At 52.1% G+C, this 17021-nt stretch overlaps 1 pseudogene; it reads right to left on the bottom strand.

Moving 5' to 3' along the window:
* The window catches only part of LOC132086043 (zinc finger protein 271-like), a 244089-nt pseudogene extending 227356 nt beyond the window's left edge, over nucleotides 1-16733 (bottom strand).
* Between the last annotated feature and the right edge of the window lie 288 nt (nucleotides 16734-17021).

Genomic DNA, 17021 nt, shown 5'->3' with positions numbered 1-17021 from the left:
CCTAGCTAGGCGGAAAGGCAACGTCTGCACCAAAGTTGTCAAGCCCAACAGGAAAAACAATAAGTGGGTAGTCCCATCCACATCTGGGATGTGGGTTTGCCAGCGATCTGGAGTGAGTCCCTGTGTGTTCCTTGCCAAATCCGATGACTCTAATAACTTTTGTGTCCAAGTTCTGATTGTTCCTAGGGTCCTGTACCACTCAGACGAAGAAGTATACCACCTTTTTGAGGGACCCAGCCGGCTCCACAAAAGAGAAATAATAACAGGTGTAACTATTGCAATGCTGCTCGGTCTAGGAGCAGCAGGAACGGCAACGGGTGTCTCAGCCTTAGTGACCCAACACCAAGGACTGTCCCAGCTGCAAATGACAATCAATGAGGACTTGCAAAGGATCGAGAAATCCATCTCCTTTCTAGAGAAGTCAGTCTCCTCACTTTCGGAGGTGGTCCTGCAGAACAGGCGAGGTCTGGACCTCCTGTTCATGCAGCAAGGAGGCCTGTGTGCCGCCTTGAAAGAGGAGTGCTGCTTCTATGCAGACCACACAGGAGTTGTAAGAGACTCCATGATGGAAGTCCGAAGCTGACTGGCTCAGAGGCAGAAGGACAGGGAAGCCCAACAGGGTTGGTTCGAGTCCTGGTTCAATCAATCACCATGGCTAACCACTCTGATTCCTACCCTAATAGGTCCATTGGCATTGCTGCTTTTGGCAGTTACCTTCGGACCATGCCTGCTGAACAAGCTAGTCTCATTCATTCAGGCCCGCCTAGAACGGACCAACATCCTGTTCATAGGCCGGCAACAATTGCTGTGAATTCAACCAGGGAACACTGCCAGTCACAAGTTCTAAACTTGTCTGGCAAAAACTTACTCAGGTTTACCAAATCCCTTTCCCTTGTCAAACTACAACCTTATACCTCATTTCAGTACCTATGTGTATGACTACCTCATTCATTTGTGTAAAAGCGGGGGGGAGATGTGGTAGATAGGGACAGGCGGTCGGAAGATCTCGCAATGTAATGGGAAGGCAGGACCCCGTTCCCCTTAGATAAGAAATTATCATAGGAATGTAGCCTCCCTAAACTGAGTGCCAGTAACTTTCCATTCCCTACCCAGTAACTTTCCACTCCTTACTAACCATAGATAGTAAAGACAGACCCCCTCTGACGTAGAAGACCCCCTAGATTATAAAACCCCATATAAAGGGGGTTTTATAATAAAGATAATAAAGGCCTTTGGACCATCCACCACATTTGGTGTCTGCGTGCTCCTTGGCCCGAGCGACCCTGGAGAGTTTGGGTCACTGTGCTGTTCCTCAGAACCAGGTTGCCTTGCCTTATATCAGAAGGCAACGGTTCGGCAAGGGGGAGTGGGCTAAGCCTGAGGACCAAGCTTGGGTGTTGTCAAAATTCATTCTAGATAAGATTTCAAAGGCTGTGGATAAGGCTTTTAACCAGCTACCAACTGCTGAAGCTAGTGGTAGTTTCCTTGACATTAAACAGTCTCCTTCAGAAAGTTTCTTGCAGTTTCTTGCAACTGGCTCCATGCACAGATTGAGAGACAAGTACAGGACCTCAAGACACAAGCGGAGATAGTGAAAGAGATGGCGCAGAGGAATGCTAATGAAGTCTGCAGCAGGGTGCTCCTGGGACTGCCTCTCAACCCCCCGCCTACACTGGCAGAGATGATGGAAACCTGTGCTGGGAAGGTGGAATTGTTTGCTGCACGGGAGGCATGGTCAAGGCCGACAAACCCAGAGACTGTGACAGCTGTATCTCCAGGAGTGAGGAGGCAACAGATGTCACCAGAGCAACTTCAACATGTCATTTGCTTCAGATGCAAAAAACCAGGACACTGCCCAAGACTGCCCCCAAAGCCAGCAACAAAAGACACCCTTCACACCAAAATACTACGAATTTGTGGGGATTTGGCATGGGCAGGAATCCCCTCTCGGCTTTTAGGAGGGCCATGTACCATTGGGCGGTTGTCCCTGTTGACACGCAACCAAACCATGATTGGCAAATGGACTCAAAAGAACAATTCGGCTAGCAAAATTCACAAGAGAAGCGTTGACAATTTGGACCCAAATTGTGATGCAGACATCCTCCATTGGGCCAAGTCAAAAAGAGTTGCCGTATCCCTGTTCCTTCCATGGGTTGCAGCAGCCAAGGCTCTATGTGAATTGGGCCACCTAGAGTGCTGGGTAGTCAAACAGGCAAACTTGACATCCACGGCCATCAGCTCCCTCCTAGAGGACGAGGAGATTACCAGGCAGGCCATACTCCAAAATCGTGCGGCCATAGATTTCCTCCTGCTGCTGCATGGACACGAGTGCCAGGAATTTGAAGGACTGTGCTGCCTGAACCTAGCATCAAAGGCACCCAACATCCACGCAGCTCTCCGAGAAGTGAAAAGCCTGATCGGACGAGTCAAGCAGGAATCTGAGGACTGGTTCAGCGGGAGTGTTATGGTTTGGGCCTGGTAAAGCCAGAGCCCCCATGAGTACACCTTCTCCCCAGTGTCTGCTGTGAGATGTGACCAGGAATAAGCAAAGCAGGCTCCAAACTTAAACATAAAGAAAATTTTATTAACTAAGCTACACACAAACAATTACTAAACTACTCACAAAAGAGGAAAGAAAGAGAAAAAAAACCACGAGGAAAATGAAAACCTCACAAAAAACACTCTCCCCCCTCCTCCCCCCTAAATTCCCAATACAATACATCCTCCAAAATCACCAATTCTAGGTCCAACACCACCCTTCAGATTGCTCAGACTTTCAGCTCCTCAAGAGGAGAGGGAGTCCTTCCATGTGTCATGGTGGCCTCTTCCGTCCTTGTTCCGGTGCTCTCACCACCGAACAGGGATCAGGGCTGCTTCCAGGGTTGTCTTTTTTTAAGGATGCTTTGTCCAGTTCCAGAAAAATACAGTATCTCACCTGCTCACCTTTGGGACATCCGTCCCCCCCATATTTTATATACCCCCTGGGGCCGAGGGGTACCCACACTGAATCTTCTCTGGCACCAGGACATTTCTCCCCCTGGACTCAGTCTCTGTATCTCACGGAAACATAGCTCTGTCCATGGCTACACAAAAGAGTCCAGCATAAAATGCCACTCCATCTTCTCCCTTCTTTCAACATCTCTCACTCTCTCTCTCTCTGGTCCAGACCCCCATCACTGGTTCATTTCCTTCATCCTCCTCCATTCTTAGCACACGTCTAGGAAGGGTTAATGTTCTGTAGGGTTTTCATTGTCCAAAAGGGGTAAAAACTCCTCCAGGCGGCTGGACTCCTGGCTGCACCCCCCCCCCCCCCCCATCTCCTCAGCTGGGCTGCCTGCTGCCAGCACATATTTACTGAATTTCAAGGTAACACAGGCTGCACTCTCTCTCTCTCTCTCTCTCTGTCTCCAAAAGGGGGGGGGGGGGGGGGAATGGCTGCCCAATGTCTCTTGTTGCTCTCCACCCTTCCATCCTCCAGGGCCTCCTCACTCCCATGTCTGTCCAGGCCTACCGCATGGCTGCCCCTCCCCCGCCCAGCGGCAGCGGCTGAACGGGGAAGAGCTCCGACCTCTGTCCCTCGAAGTCCCAAGAGGGCCTCCCAGGGCCGAAGCTCTGCTTTTAACCCCTGGGTGTTCTCGGAGGTGTGTCCTAAAACCCACTGGCTACCCCAGGTGCCAATATCAAAATCCAAGCACCCATTGGTTTGACCACAACATCCCAGAATTCCCCCTTCTTTTTGGTCAAACCACCACAGGGAGGTTCAAGGACTGGGGACTCTTGGGGTGGTGGACCTCTATAATTAGGACAATTTTGTTGTTTTTTATTGCTCTTTTTCTAGTCATGTTAGCGTTTGGGATTCTACGTCGCATACTTTTAAAGGCTATCAACGGTTTGGTCTGCAGTACCGCAGAAGTCAACCGCACAGAGTTTGTGGACCTAAAGCAAATCGACAGGCCCGCGAATCATGAGTGGTGGACAAATTCATAATCTGCAGCAGAAATAGTCTGATGCATTTCCTTTTATTTTTGTTAAGAGAAAAGGGGGAAGTGTTGTATTGAACTAAATAGTTTATTTAGTTGTTGTTTTGCACTGGGCGATTGGAAATTTGTACTGAGTATGTTATGTCATGTAGATTGTTATTTCTCTTCTCCCTTCCCTCATGCACCCCTCTGCTATACTCCCTGGTGGTTTGGCCCCTGGTTACCCCTCCCCTCACCCCTCCTCAATGGTACCCCATTGGCTGCGGTCCTCTTCCCCCACCCCCATCCCTCGAGTATAAAGGTCCCCTGCAAGAATATTACACCCTCTTTTCCACTTGGGAGGTCTCCAAATCCTCAAGTGTCTCTTCCCAAAGCAATAAACAGGACACTCATCTCCACGTGGAGAAGAGCGTTTCTCCTCTTTTGCTTCGTCCATGTAAGACCGTGTGGGCCAGGGTCCAGAGCTAGCCAGAATGGACTCATACAGCAGCCCGAGATACACGGATTCTTACAAGTGCCCCTTTCAGCTTCAGGGGACTTGGAGCCCACTCATCTCCAGCCTCCCCTATTCCTCCAGGCTGCCGGAGGTCCACCAGCTCTGGGATCACTCCTCTTGCTGTCCCTACTTCAGGGCTCCCATGTTCCACCCCGGTTCTCCTGAGGATCCCCAACCCAATATCACCCCTCTGCCTGCTGGTACCAGGCGATCACCACATGGCATCCGCCAAAGTCCTTTTGGGGATATTTCCATCTCAGCTTTGGAGTTCTGCAATATCCAAACATCTCCGGCCCCACAAAAAAAAAACTCCCCAAGATCCCCCAGTGGATTTGAGCGAGGTCTTTTGAGCTTTGCTTGCTTGCTTTCTGCTTTTTGCGCTGTTTTTTTTTCCTTTTCTTTTGCTCCCTCTTTCTTACCCTTCCCTGAAGATACTGGACTGGCTCCGGACCAGACCTGAGACGTCCAGGACACCTGGAGCTTGCAACAGAAGCTTGACGCCCTCACAACACAGTCGGTTTTCTTTTCTTTTCTTGTGTTGGGGAGTGTTCTTTTGTTACTTGTAAATAAATAGGTTTTGTTTTCCACTTTGCTCCTCTGAGAAATTCCTTCCCGAACCTGGTATTGGGGGAGGGGTGGTTGGAGGTTTGTTTTGTTTTGGGGGGCTCCCTTTTGGAGATTTCCCCTAATTTGTCCTAAACCAGGACACCTTCTGACGAAATTATTTCTTCCATTCTTTTAGTATAGTTTTAATATAATATATACCATAAAATAATAAATCAAGCCTTCTGAAACAAGGAGTCAGATTCTCATCTTGTCCATGTTGGGGGTGCCTGCAAAACTCCCACGGGGTGGGCCAACCCCACACTTTGCCTTGTCTGCAGGAATGTCCCCAAATCTCTGCCACCCCTGGAGGCAGCTATGGGAGGATTCCCCCTTTGTGCCCCCCTGTTGGGGGGATCTCAGGGTGTCACCTCCATTTGTTCCCTCCTGTCTTGACCCCAGTTCCAGTGCCACATGAGCGCTGATCCTGTTAAGAGCCTTTGCCAGGGGTGGGGAGGTGACACCATGGCCACCCCCCCAGCCCACACTGTCCTTGTCACCAGCTGCTCCTTGGGCGTTAGCCTGGCCGTGGCCATGCAGCTCACCTGGGACCCCCAGAAGAGATACCTGGGTAAAGCGGGTATTCCCAAATGTCTCCAAGTCAAGGAGGGTCAGGGGGGATGTCCTGGGATTGTCCCCAACTCGTTAAGGATTATCCTGGGATGTGCAGAACATGGGAGGGTGAGGGGGGTTGTCCCCAAATGTCCCCAACACAGGAGTAAAGGGGCAGACACCACAAAAGGGAAGGGGGGACCAGAATTGTCCCCAACGTGGGAGGGAAAGGGAGGACACTCCGGGAGGGTGAAGGGAGTGTCCCCCAAATGTCCCCAAGGTGGGAGGGCACATGGGAAATACTGGGAGGGGAGGGGGCAGACACCCTGGTATTGTCCCTAACCCAGAATTTTGGAATCCCTGATGGGTTTTTGGGATCCCTGATTAATTTTTGGGTCTCTGACCATTTCTGGTGTTGCAGTCCTGGGCACCTGTTGCGGCAGAGGCCGCTGGAGGCAGTGGCTGGGGGCCCCGTCTGGGACACCCTGCAGATCCTGCGGCTTGGTATCACCAGTGACAGCTCTGTGGCTGAGTGCCTGGGGCAGGAGCCCGGGGGTGGGCACGTGGACATAATGGGTGAACATTTTAGGGGATCTCAATGGCTTTTGGGGTGATTTTCAGGGATTTTGTGGTGCACCAGAGACAGCTCTGTGGCCAGGTGCCTGTGGGGGGTCCAGGGGGTGGACAATCGTGGGTGAGGAATTTTGGGGGACTTTGGGGTGATTTGATGTGGGACCCAAAACAGAGGGAATGGACACTAAATGGATGGGGATGGACCCAAAATCAGAGGAGAAGGGGTGTTGTGGAACATTGTGGGATGGGGGTCACAGGGTGTCTTGTCATGTCTCCACCTGTGGTGGGGCCGGTGCAGACGCTCAGCGCCAGGAGCAGCCACAGGAACATCCTGAGGCACATGGTGACACCCTGTAGGACACGGCCTTGGGACCTCTGGGACTTGAGCCCCGCAGAGGACAGGAGGCAGGAACATTGTGGAAGGGACTGGAACACAGAGAAGGGGATAGGGACACACAGGGGAGATAAGGACAGGACGCACAGGGGGAAAGAGTCACACGGGGCAGGACAGGGACAACAGAGAGGTGACAGGGAGCCACGGCAGGGGATGGGGACACAATGCCACCAGGACACGCATCAGAGGACAATGTCGCCACACCTGTGAGAACACTGCTACCAGGATGCCTCTGGTGACACCCAGCATAGGGCCGTGTGACCCCCCCCCCCCAGGTGACAATATGTCCTGTGTAATTTTGTTAATTGCTCCCAAATCTTGTACTAATTGATAACTTTTGCCATCTGCTTTTTTAACAGCTAAGACGGGGGTGTTGTATTTGGACCCACATTGCACTAGTAACCCATGTTGGAGGGGGTTTTTCAATTACAGATAATAATCCCTTATGGTTTTCCAATTTCAAGGGTATTGTTTTTGCCTTACCGGTGTGGCTCCTGGTCTGAATGCAATACTCCCTGGTTCTGCTTGTTTGGATCTTCCTGGGAGATCACTGGCCCACACTAATGGACTTACCACATTCTCAACTTCAATGGGAATTTCACTACATTTTTCATGTATAAAAAGTGCAGCAACTTGGATAAATTTAGATTCAGGAATTACAACTCTTACCCCCTTTTCCTTTTTAAAATTTAATTTCTGCTTCCAATTTTTCTAGTAAATCCCTCCCCAGCAATGGTTTAGGGGAGTTTGGCATATAGAGGAATTGATGGTTACCCAGTGCTTTCCCAGTTTAAATTTTAAAGGTTGGAAGAAAAGCCATGTTTCGCTTAACCCAGCTGCCCCAACAACATGTGCAGTATCGTGACTTGCCTTCCCTTCTAAGGTATTTAACATATCAGCTACTTCAGTATCTACTAAAAATTCAATGTCATCTTTCCACAGTTCAGCTATAACTGAAGGCTCCACTGAGGGGCAGCCTTCAGTCCACATCACTTGGAACTTGACCTACCGGGAGCTGGGGAACTGGGGACTTTCAATGCTGGACAGTCATTCTTCCAATGTCCCCATTTTTTACAATAAACAAACTGATCTTTCTCTGCAGAGGATGTTTTCTTGGATGACTTTTCCTGAGTTCCCTTCTTACTAGGTTGGGATTTAACTCTTTCAGTTGGGCCCCTGTCTCAAAATACCTCCCAGGCCACCTCTACCAATTTATCTATGTCTCAAACTCCCTTGTATCTTTTGCAGCTTTCTTCTTATATCATTTGTAGCTTGAGCTGTAAATAAGAGAACTAGATGTGCTTTGCCATCAGCTGATTCAGGATCTACATCTGCATATTTGATGGCAGTTTCTCTTAATCTGTTTAAAAAATCAGTGGGTGATTCATCATAATTTTGCCTTACTTTGTAAGCCTTTGACCAATTTATCGCTTTAGGGACACCATGTTTTAACCCATATACCATGAGACTTTGATATTGTTTTAACTTTGCCATATGTTCTGGTATTTAGATCCCTACCTGGATTTTCTAGGGGAAATATCTGTGTAATGGTGCCTTGAAGCAACCCATTTGCTATGCTAGCCTCTACTGATGTAATTGTTTCATTGACCATTTGTCTCTCAGTGGGATCAAGTAATGCATCTGAGTTCGTGGAGTTCAAATCAGCCCAGTCAGGGTTTTTAGTTAATTGCCCTTTCTACTAATTTTGCCACCTTAATCTGAATTCTCTTTATATTTCTTCACAGTAGTTTTCCACTACTCCAACTCAGTAAGGGAGTATGGAACCTTTACACATATTGGCCCCTGGTTGCCGACTGCCTGCCGCAATGGGGCTTGCAAAACCAGTTCTTTACCTTTTTTTTGACCTAGTACATTTCACTATGGGGGTGTGGTATGGCCTGTTTATCTATCTTTTCCCTCCTTTGCTTGCTCGGGGCAGCAATCTCATTCTTCTTCTCCTCCTTGGAGTTACTCGAGCAAGAGCTGTCTGACTCTGTTGACTCTGCTGGAGTGGTACATCTGCTTCGACCAATCCCAGTTCTAGACAGCACTAAGCATGACTTACACTGTGGTGGAAGCCAGGCTGTGTGCCTGCTCACTTTGAAGATGCCATCTCCAGAGGCGGCTCCGCAGTGTTCGGGGTTGCTGCGGAAACTCATGGGCCTGTGAGCAGAAGCAGCACCAGACCCCCACGGGCGGGCCACTCTCGGCAGAAGGCTCTGCCCCCCGAACCTGCCCCCCAGGACAAGTGGGGATGGGAGGGGGACTCAGCTGCAGCGGATGGCCATAGCTGCAGCGATGGCTGCCAGAGCCCTCCCTGCTGCTCCTTCACTGCCCAGGAGCAGCCGGGGGCATGCTCCCCCCATCCTGCCCCCAACATGCTCGGACGGTGGGGCCACCGCCAGGGGTGACACCTGTGAAAAATGCATGTATTTTATGATTAGCTTTTCACAAATATTAAAATTAATATTATATGTGTTGTGTTAAAAAGTAATGCTGTATTAATTCTCTTAAATACTGTGTTAAATATAGTTTTAGGTTACAAAAAATGTTAAAATACAAACTATGCTATGTAGGATACTTTTTTTAAAGAAGGGACTTGCAGCGAGATAGCAGCCACAGGACACCTAAATCTTTCACAGAAAAAGAATCTATTGCCCTCTTATCAGAAGAAATGAATTTCTTCCTGCCTCGAAGGCGCTGTTAGGATTAGAAGGAAGAAGTTGACAATGACCAGACAGAATCCTGTGTTTGAATAGAATTTATGCATCATGTATAAAGTGTGTGAATATGCAACAGGCTATTGCTTTTAAGGGTTAATCCTCTGTTAATCTGTGTCCTTTTTCGGGCTCATGCTGCCCAGAAAAAGGTACCCGGACGTCCGTAACTTTTTATATTTATTGTCTTATATTGTCCTAATTCAAGTTGTCCAAATTATTATTACTCTAATTGTACTACTATTTTTTATAACCATTTTATTACTATTAAACTTTTAAAATTTTAAAAACAAGTGATTGGCATTTTTCACAGTACCGACAGCACAGGCGGGGGTGGAGGGGCTCTGGGCCCCACCCTCAGATCAGGGGTGATGAGGTCTAACTCCACCTTCTCCTTATTTTTACATCCACTGCTCAATATCAACTGCTCCTTTTTACTTTTCCCGTCTTTTTTATTTAAAACCAATATATGCTGTTCCTTTTTGTTTGCTGATGGGCTTTGCTGACATGCTAATACCATAAAAAGCCTAGCATATTCTAACTTGTCAAAATATTTGTCCTCCCATATGTGGGATATTAAACTTGATATTAATTTCTTACCGGAACTACCAAATTCAGGCCACATCTTGTTGTCTAGTTCATATGTTGGACACATCTTTTCTGAGAGCCTGATAAGTCTGGGTTTAAAAAGCAATGATCTGTTAGTTCGTGCCAGTTTTTCAATATTAACCCCAGAGGACTACTTCTCGATATATTACTATTACAATCACAGGAGAATACAAACCCCATATTAACATTAGTGAGTAGGAAAGTCTGCAGAGATCAAAAGAACCAGCAAGAGGTAGAGAGAAAGAGCAAGCAAGAACAAGTAAGACGCAGGATTAGAGCTCACAACCTTTGGAACCATAGTGCAGGAGCTAACCTATGGCACCCGCCCAGGCCTCAGGCCAATACTTCCCACTGTAGTGCTAAAGGCTCACTTTTCCAGAGAGTCTCCTCTCTCACTCTAGTGGGTGAGACAGAGAGTGAACATAAAGCAACTCCACCTGGACCCCCTAGGGTCCTTCCACACTAAACAAAACTACAAGAGATCTCCTAACAGCTAACACAGGTGCTAAAACAGAATACCTCCTTTATTGAGTTACTCACATGCCTCTGTGCCAGGCCCAAGGATTCTCAGGCTCTGATACCTTCACTACTGCAGCTGGGGCACCCTGGGAGTGCTGGCAAGAGTGGGGGGGAGCAGCTAGGTCTTCCTCTGGTCCAGGGGGTTTTCCTGATGCCTTCTGTCCCTTCATGGGGTGCCAGAACTGATGCCTATGAGAGGCTGACCTGGAACAGAGGCTAGACAGAGTTAAAGGAATAAAGCAGGCGTTTATTAAAAGGCCTTTAAAGGATATACCTTAGGCAGTACAAGAGCCTGGCCGGGGCTCTGCCCAAGATGGACACAACATGGACCATCAGTCACAAGTTTTCACACTTTTATAAGTTTTTCACACTTTCATAAATAATGGTTTGGTAAATAACTATTTACATACTGGGGTTAGTTGTCCAATTATAACTTCAGGTTATGAAGTCCCATCCTCCTTGTCTTCTCCCTTCAACTCACTGTTTATGCTTTTTGGGTCTGAGGCCGTAACAGATGTCCTTGGATTCTCAAGCTGGAAAAGGATGGTTTTGTCTAACTACCCTGTGAAGAGAACTTACTAACAATCCATACAAAGTTCAGAGTTACACACAAGGCAGTATAGAATCTGAAAAACATGAAAGCTAAAACTTAGGGCATCACCCCCATGTCTCTGTCCTCCCATGTCCCCACCTATGTCTGGGTCACCCATGTCCCCACCTATTTCCATGTCCCCCCTTGTCCCCACCCATGTCATTGTCATCCCATGCCCCCATCCATGTTTAGTTCAATGTCTTTATTTTTACCCCAGTTTCAAGAGTTTCAAAGGGATGAACAGAAAGGAAAAGAAAATCAAGGCCAAAACAAAATTATTTACATGTCCCGGCCAGCAGAACATCCATGTGCTTGGGTGGGTGAAAAGAACATTTTTTGGAGGGGTTTCCATCCCACTGTCTCCAAAATCAGAGGTTTTGCCCCAGTCTGTCTTCATTTGGCTGTGAAAGACAGCCGTGGGCCATGGAGAACTAAAACACTGGATTTATGTAGGAGAAGACCTGCAAGGCTATCCAGTATTGCTCAATGCCACTGAGATGATGAAAAATGTGAGATTTTTCTGCAGTCAGAAGTTGACCAATCCACTCTCCACAATGGATTTCTGATGTTGGGCTGTGGATGTGTGCAGGTGCCCATGGGGAGCCAGGAGGATGTGGAGCCCCCCAGGCAGGTGTCTTCCCAACACGGATCACCGGCGCCACAGATCACCAGGGCTCTGCCCACAATGGCTCACTGGGGATCATCCAGCACGGATCCTGCAGTGAGGGATGGAGCTGGAGCAGCACAGGAAGCTCTTCCTGCCCTCAGGGCACTCGCAGGGCTGCCCTTAGTGCTGGCTCCGTTGGTGTTTGGTCAAGCGAGAGCTCTGGGAGAAGCTCTCCCCACACTCAGCACACTTGTAGGGCCTCTCCCTGGTGTGGATGCGCCGGTGCTTGATGAGGGTGCAATTACGGTTAAATCCTTTCCCGCAGTCGGGGCAGAGAAAGGGCCTCTCATCTGTGTGAATCCTCTGATGCCTGACGAGAGTGGAGCTGATCTGAAATCTCTTCCTGCATTTATCACACTTGTAAGGCTTCTCCCCGGTGTGGCTCCTCTGGTGGACAATCAGCAGGCAGTGCTCGAAGAAGCTTTTTCCACACTCCCCACACTCGTATGGCTGTTCCCCAGTGTGGATTCTCCAATGGCAGATCAGGTAGGATCTCTTGCTGAAGCTCTTCCCACATTCTGAGCACTTGTGGGGCTTCTCCCCATCCTGAAGCTGCTCATGGACCCCCAGCTCTGAGCTCTGGCTGCCTCCCCGGACCAGGGTGGGTCTTTCCTCCTCAGATCCCCGTGATCTGCGTTTGCAACCCCTCCTCGTGAGGGATCTCCGGGACTTTTCCCCTCCGTTGGGTTCCTGTGCTGTGGAGCTGCTCAAAACAGCCTCTTCCATGGGGTTCTGCTGTGGGGATTTGTCCTCCCTGGTCTCCATCATCAGCTCCTGGTCTGGGGGAGGAAGGACAAGGAGAGGATGGGATTTCCCTCCGTGCCACACGGAAGGGCAAGGAGATCCCCCCCAGTGCGTCCCCAGTGCAGGGGCCGTGCTGGGCTGGGAGATGGAGCAGGACAGAGGGGGAAAGGGGCACTGACTTCCTCCTCACCTGCCTGGGGCTCCCGGGACATCTTCCTCTTCCTTGCAACCTACTCCTTCTCCTGCATTGGACCAAGGCTTGGGAATGGGAAATCCTGGTCTGGGGGAAAACAAGGCTTACTGAATTTGCTTTGATGGTCCCGCTGCCCAAGAGCAGCTGGAGGTCAGCGCCCGTTTCGGCCTCGGGGGGCCCGGAGCCCGCTCATCCCCAGCCTCCCGCACCCCTCCAGGCAGCCGGTTGGTCCCCCGGATCCGGGATGGCCCCTCTGCGCTCTCCCCACTCCGGGGCTCCCGCGTTCCCCCCGGCTCTCCCGGGGATCCCCAAATCCGTGAATGCCGCTGTGCCCGTCGGTACCGGGTGATCGCCAAGCGGGACCCCCAAGATCCCTCCAGGGGCATTTGTGGCTCTGCTTTGGCGTCCAGCAAGATCCAAACATCCCTTGCCTCGCAAAAAAACCCTCCCAGAGACCTCCCCCAGCCCGCTCACCTGTGGGTTCCGGAGGGGAGCGATGCCGGCGAGACAGGGGGAGCAGCGGCCTGAACGGGCGGGCAGGGGAACCGCTTGGTTCTGCTGCTGCTGCTGCTCGTATTCCTCCTGTTCCTGCTCTTCCTCCTCCTCTCCTCTGTCCCTCCTCTTCCTCCGCTCTCAGCCCGGCTCGGGCAGGGGCAAACATTCAAATGCAGCCGCGCTCTGCCCTAGGGGGGTTCCTAAAGCGGCCCCGGCCCACGCGGCACTGGAGTGATACAGGGAACACTGGGTGGAATCCTGAGAGCCGCGGGAAGGAATTGGGAGCGCTTTTCCTGCCAGTCCCGCTTCTACTGGGAGCACTGGGAGGGAACTGGAAGCAAACAGCGCCTGGAGGCGGCTTCAGGCGGCGGTGGGCGGGGCCAAATCGAAGGGCGTGGTTACGCAAATACAGGAGAGATCGCGCACTGGGATTGGTGGGCGGGAGCAGCGCGGGGTCTCCTCGGTCACGTGAGGGCCGGGGGGGCCGGAGCGATGGTGGCGGCGTCCGGTGAGAGGGGGCAGGGAGCGGGAATGGGAATATGGGACCAGAACAGGGAATATGGAAACCGAAACTGGAGAGAGAATATGAGATGGGGATTAGGAAGATGAGACCAGGTTCGCAAACGGGAATACAGGAATGGGACTGGGAACATAGAAAGGGAAATATGGGAACGGACTCACAATCGGCAGTGAGACCCGGAATATGGGCCTGGGAATATGGGAACGGCAACCAGACAAATAGTGGACTGGGACGGGGAATGAGACTGGGAACGGGATCCAGACTGGGATGGGAGCTGGACGGGACAAGAAGTGCAGTGACATAGGAACGGGTGGGGAGCAAGGGGAGTGACAGCAGGGAGAGGGGGATCGTGGACAGGTGACATGGGGAACCAGAACATGGAGTCATGGGGACAGTTCCAGGGCAGGGGGTCCTTGATCAGCTACCCAAGAAACTCTGCCATGCTCTCCCAGTGCAGCCAGAGTCACTCAACCTGGGGTGCCCAAAGCCCAGAACAGCCCCCAAGTCCCACCCAGGAACCCTCAACTCCCTGGAACATAGCAGCCCCCACATCCCCTGGAAGATCCACACACGTCCTCATCCTTGTCTTAGTTCAATGTTTTTATTTTTATCCTGGTTTGGAGTGTTTTGAAAGGACAGAGAGAAATTAAAAGATAATCAAGGCTACATGGAGCCATTAAGAGGTAGAGCCCCCAGCCAGGTGTCTTCCCAACACAGCTTACCAGCACCACAGATCACTGGGGCTCTGCCCACTGGACAGCATGCAGCACAAACACTGCCACAGGGTATGGAACTGTAACAGTGCACACCTGGGGAACTGCAGCAGTGCACACTTGGGGAACTGTAGCAGTGCACACTTGGGGCACACTTGGGGCACTCACAGGGCTTTCCGAGTGATGCCTCCATTCGTGTTGGGTCAAGGCTGACCTCTGGCTGAAGGTCTTCCCACACTGGGGACATTTGTAGGGCCTCTCCCCAGTGTGGATGCGCTGGTGGGTGATCAGGGTGGAGTTGTGCTTGAAGCCCTTCCCGCAGTCAGGGCAGCGGAAGGGCCTTTCATCTGTATGAATGCGCTGATGTACGAGGACATCTGAGCTGCTTTGAAACCTCTTCCCACACTCCCCACACTCGTAGGGCCGCTCCCCAGTGTGGCTCCTCTGGTGGATCATCAGGTGATCGCTCCGGCTGTAGGTCTTCCCACAGTCGGGACACTCGTAAGGCCGTTCCCCAGTGTGGATCCTCTGGTGAAGCATCAGTTCAGAGCTCTGGCTGAATCTCTTCCCACACAGCCCACACTCATAGGGCCTCTCGCCGGTGTGGATCCTCTTGTGGACAATCAGGTTCGACTTCTGGGTGAATCTCTTCCCACACTCAGGACACTCGTAGGGCCTCTCCCCGGTGTGGATGCGCCGGTGCTTGATGAGGTCGGGGTTATATTTGAAGCCCTTCATGCAGTCGGGGCAGCGGAAGGGCCTCTCATCTGTGTGAATCCGCTCGTGTGTGAGCAGATGGGAGCTTGTCTGAAACCTCTTCGCACATTTGGGACACTCATAGGGCCTCTCATTTGTGTGTGTCCGCTGATGCTTCAGAAGAGTGGAGCTTCTCTGAAAGCTCTTCCCACATTCCCCACACTCATACGGCCGCTCCCCCGTGTGGCTCCTCTGGTGGTTGATCAGGTCAAAGTTATCTCTGCAGCTCTTCCCACACTGCCCACACTCATGGGGCCTTTGTCCAGTGTGGATCCTTTGGTGGCGGATCAGGGCTGAGCTTCGGCTGAAGCTCTTCCCACATTCTCCACACCTGTAGGGCTTCTCCCCATCCTGAAGCTGCTCAGGGACCCCCAGCTCTGAGCTCCGGCCACCTTCCCGGCCCAGGGTGGGTCTTTCCTCCTCAGATCCCCGTGATCTGCGTTTGCAGCCCCTCCTCGTGAGGGATCTCCGGGACTTTTCTTCCCCGTTAGATTCCTGTGCTGTGGAGCTGCTCAAAATGGCCTCATCCACGAGATTCTGCTGTGGTGACTCATCCTCCCTGGTCTCCGCCCTCAGCTCAGTGCCTGGGGAGAGGAAGGACAAGGAGAGGATGGGATTTCCCTCCGTGCCACACGGAAGGACAAAGAGATTCCCCCCAGTGCGTCCCAAGCAGGACAGCTTTGGCAACAGGGTTGTCCTGCAGCCGGGGGCCGTGCTGGGCTGGGAGATGGAGCAGGACAGAGGGGGAAAGGGCCTTGACTTCCTCCTCACCTGCCTGGGGCTCCCGGGCCATCTTCCTCTTCCTCGCAGCCTCCTCTTCCTCCATCCGGCCAAGGTTTAGGAACGGGAAATCCTGCTTTGGACGTGAAAACAAGGGCTGAGTGTGTTGGCTTTGATGGTCCCGCTGCCCAAGTGCAGCTGGAGAAGTCAGCGCCCCTTTCAGCCTCGGGGGGCCCGGAGCCCGCTCATCTCTCGCTTCCTTCAACCCTCCAGGCTGCCGGGGTATCCCAGCTGTGTGATCGCCCCTTTGTGCTCTCCCCCATCCGGGGCTCCCGCGTTCCCCCCGGCTCTCCCTGGGATCCCCAAACCCGAGATCGCCTCTCTGCCCGCAGGGACAGGGCACGCGGGACTCCCCCAAGGGTTATTTGTGACTCAGCTTTTGGGTCCTGGAAGATCCTAAGATCCCTTCCCCACAAAAAAAACTCTCCCAGAGACCCCCCCCGATGGATTTGGGGCGACCTCCCGCTCCCCACTCACCTGCGGGTTCTGGAGGCGAGGAGGGCGATGCAGCAGGAGCCGGGGGAGCTGCGGCCTGAGCGGGGGAACCGCGCGGTGTTGCTGATACTGCTGCTATTCCTTGCCCGTCTCTTTCTCCAGTTCCTGCTCGTCTTCTTCCTTTTCCTCTTTCTCTGTCCCGCCTCTTCCTCCCGCTCCTCCTCCGCTCCCAGCCCGGCCCGGGCAGTGCCGGCACACAAAAGGCGTCGCGCTCTGCCCTAGGGTGGGGTTCCCATAGCGGCCCCGGGAGTGGGAGCGATCCTGAGAGCCGCGGGAAGGAATTGGGAGCGCTTTCCCTGCCAGTCCCGCTTCTACTGGGAGCACTGGGAGGGAACTGGAAGCAAACAGCGCCTGGAGGCGGCTTCAGGCGGCGGTGGGCGGGGCCAAATCGAAGGGCGTGGTTACGCAAATACAGGAGAGATCGCGCACTGGGATTGGTGGGCGGGAGCAGCGCGGGGTCTCCTCGGTCACGTGAGGGCCGGAGCGATGGCGGCGGCGTCCGGTGAGAGGGGGCTGGGAGCGGGAATGGGGAGCGGGACTCGGAATGGGCCAGGGAATACGGGACTGGGATTGGCAATGCGGACAGGAGCCGGGACCGGTATTGCGACTGGGAATGGGAACAG

Source organism: Ammospiza nelsoni, chromosome 35 (assembly GCF_027579445.1).
Source record: "Ammospiza nelsoni isolate bAmmNel1 chromosome 35, bAmmNel1.pri, whole genome shotgun sequence".
In the NCBI taxonomy this organism is placed as follows: domain Eukaryota; kingdom Metazoa; phylum Chordata; class Aves; order Passeriformes; family Passerellidae; genus Ammospiza; species Ammospiza nelsoni.
This window is presented reverse-complemented; position numbering and strand designations above follow the sequence as displayed.